Genomic DNA, 3,420 nt, shown 5'->3' with positions numbered 1-3,420 from the left:
GTTATGAACAACAAAATATTCCTTTCACTCCTGTCACTCAGGAAATTGCAAGGTTTTTCAAAAGAACTATGCTATGTATCAGGCTGTTCAAAAATGCCTGCACTTAAGGCTCAGCATTTAAAAATGAATCTTTATATGTAACAAAAATCAAACAATATATTTTCTGTATTAAAACTAAAATATTTTGGATAATCATAGTAAAGAATATGCTCTAAGAACGGGGATAAAAGCTGTTGGGCGCCCATTGGTACCACCATTTCATAGAAGATCATAGTTGTGAACAAGCAGAAGGATGAGGCAATGTCTGACGTAATCAAAACTGGGTAAACCACAATAACTGTGTTCCAGCAGTTTGTCAAGTTACGTGTCCAGGTGTATTACAGATACTGAGCAAATGCGTTGGCATGAAAAGTTATGTCCTTAATGTGTACATCATTAAGAGGTCGATATGTCTTCTCATTTACCGGCAACTTCTCCAACTCATCTAGAGTTTCCAGACCATCTATTACCCTTAAGATCTTCACTGTTTTCATCCTCAGACTTCTTGCCCCAGATAATGTTACCTCCTCTTCCAGTACCTGTTGGATCTCCTGTTTGAACCATGAAACCCTTGATATTTCTATGAAATATACAGCCATTGTAATAGTTACTGCCACAAAGAGCCCAGAAATTCTCACGTTTTGGGTGTCCTCTCACAAAAGACTTCAATTTTACTATCACCTACATCTGTATGCAATGTCACAGGCATTTTTTCCTCTTAGTGGTTTCAGGAAAGACTACGTAATTTCTCAGAGTCTAACAGCGAGGTCAAAAATACGTCTCCGGGCTTCACCACTTCGTTTAGCGCAGAAGTTGTTAAAACAGGAAAAATGCGATCGCACATGCCAGCAGAGTTCTGTTGGTTCAAAATTGTAGTTTCTCCCTGAAAATCTTCTAAGACAGGTGTTCAGATGCCCCAGCCTTGCTATAATAGTAGTGGATGCTTTGGAAATCCACTGGAGCTGAGTTTTGCTAACACCAAGGTGCTGAGAGGTTTTTCCTGTGTAACTGCTGCTGACTGCACACCCTGCCATCCCTGCAGACTCTCAGCTTCCAGATTCTCTAATGGACCCTATGACTTCAGAATAGGGAGAAATCTGCCACAGTAGAATTCTACTTTTGGGATAATTACTATCTTGTTAATCCAGCTTTGCAAAGGCCGAAGACTGAAGAGATTGGGTAGCACTCAATTCTCTATTCAGAAAACCAACATATGTTTCTCCTGTCTACACACTCAGCTCCTCTGAACAGGAGGTAGTCAGGAAGAAGTCTGTCTGAACTTGGCTCAAATGATATTCCCCTTTGGTTATCTGTCCTCTAGAGCTCTGCGGAACATAATTTTAGCTAGTTTTAAATATCATACATGTAATATATTTGCAGTGTAACTTTTTTCAAACATTACTAGTATAAGTATAGAGCATAAAATAAAAAGTTATGTATCCCTAACCACTATCACCCCCGGGTTTCACCACCCACTGATAGATCTCCTTATAAATTTTTGAGGAAATTTCTCACTCTATGCATAAATGTCTACTTTATAAAAATATTGAGGGAGTCTTATTATAAATGCATAAATATGTGCTTTATACACTTGAATGTTTTTTGGGCACTTTTCCACAGCACCACATTTAGGCTGCTTCCTTCTTTTTAATAAACACATTATATTTTTATATTACATATTAAATACATATTTAAAACTCTATGAGATAATGATGTCTATTATGAGTTTAAACTTTTAAGTTTTGGGGTGATTTTTAAGAACAGCAGTAGATAAGTAACAGGCAAACATTGTCACAATGATCATCCATGTCTACTCATTTTCATGAGAATACTTACTTCTATAAAACAAATTCTTAGGATAAAATTGAAAATAGTTGAAAAGAATTGTGAATTTTACACTTCACTTAATAATATGCAATTTGATTTAGCAGTGCCCCACACTAAATGGGTGGACGTCCCCATACCTACCCCCAACATTGAAGCTCATACTGGAATTTTGCCCTTTTATAACTTTTAAAAAAGTATTTTTTTTTCCAACTTGGACTTAGTTACCCAAGAGGTTGAGCACTTATAAAATATTAATTGGCAATCTGTATTTATATTTCTGTTAACTGCCAATTTATGTATTTATTCACCTTTATATTGATATTTTTCCTATTGGAGTTTTTGTATAATGAGAAAATTAGTCCATTTTATAAGTATATATGTTTTTACCCATTTTGAAATTTTTATCATAAATAGTTTATAAATTTTTTAAGGTAGAAAACATTTACTTCTGTAGTAAAATGTATCTTTTCTTTCATTTTTTTCATCAATTTTTATTTTAAGTTCTGGCGTCCATGTCCAGGATGTGCAGGTTTGTTAGGTAAATGCGTGCCATGGTGGTTTGCTGCACAGATCAACCTATCACCTAGGTATTAAGTCCAGCATCTATTAGTTATTATTCCTGATGCTCTCCGTCCCTGTCCTGCCTCCACAACAGTCCCCAGTGCCTGTTGCTCCCCACCATGTGTCCATGTGTTCTCATCATTTGGTTCCCACTTATAAGTGAGAACATGTGGTGCTCGGTTTTCTGTTCCTGCATTAGTTTGCTGAAGATAACAGCTTCCAGCTCCATCCACGTCCCTGCAAAGGATATGATCTTGTTCCTTTCTATACTGCATAGTATACCATGTTGCATATGCATCACATTTTCTCGATCCAGTCTACCATTGATAGGTGTCTTTGCTCTTGTAAACAGTGCTGCAATCACTTCTCGGCCTTCTGGCTAAGATCAAGTGTGAATAGTGCTGCAATAAACATATGTATACATGTATGTTAATAATAAAATGATTTATTTTCCTTTGGGTATCCCATTTTCCCAGTAGTGAGATTGCTGGTCAAATGGTATTTCTGCTTCTAGATGTTTGAGGAATTGCCACATTGTCTTCCACATGGTTGAACTAATTTACATTCCCACCAACGGCGTAAAAGTGTTCCTATTTCTCAGCAACCTCACCAGCATCTGTTGTTTCTTGACTTTTTAATAATCGCCATTCTGAATGGCATGATATTGTATCATATCTCATTACAGTTTTGATTTGCATTTCTCTAATGTTTAGTGACACTGAGCTTTTTATTCATATGTTTGTTGGCTGCATGAATGTCTTCTTCTGAGAAGTGTCTATTCCTGTCCTTTGCCCATTTTTAAGGGAGTTGTTTGTTTTCCTTCTTGTAAATTTGTTTAAATTCCTTATAGACTCTGGATGTTAGACCTTTGCCCATTGGATAGATTCCAAAACTTTTCTCCCATCCTTCAGGCTGCCTGTTCATGCTAATGATGGTTTCTTTTGCAGAAGCTCTTTGGATAATTAAATCCCATTTGTCAGTTTTTGCTTTTGT

The 3,420-nt window shown here is 36.5% G+C and overlaps 2 pseudogenes; one reads left to right on the top strand and one right to left on the bottom strand.

Moving 5' to 3' along the window:
- Nucleotides 1-377: 377 nt before the first annotated feature.
- LOC110567466 (peptidyl-prolyl cis-trans isomerase-like 3) lies at nt 378-748 on the bottom strand (annotated as a pseudogene).
- A 2,038-nt stretch (nt 749-2,786) lies between these two features.
- LOC135274517 (U2 spliceosomal RNA) lies at nt 2,787-2,933 on the top strand (annotated as a pseudogene).
- Nucleotides 2,934-3,420: the final 487 nt, after the last annotated feature.

This window comes from Aotus nancymaae, unplaced genomic scaffold (assembly GCF_030222135.1).
Source record: "Aotus nancymaae isolate 86718 unplaced genomic scaffold, 86718_ANA_hifiasm-v0.15.2.pri h1tg000011l, whole genome shotgun sequence".
NCBI classification, from domain to species: Eukaryota; Metazoa; Chordata; class Mammalia; order Primates; family Aotidae; genus Aotus; species Aotus nancymaae.
This window is presented reverse-complemented; position numbering and strand designations above follow the sequence as displayed.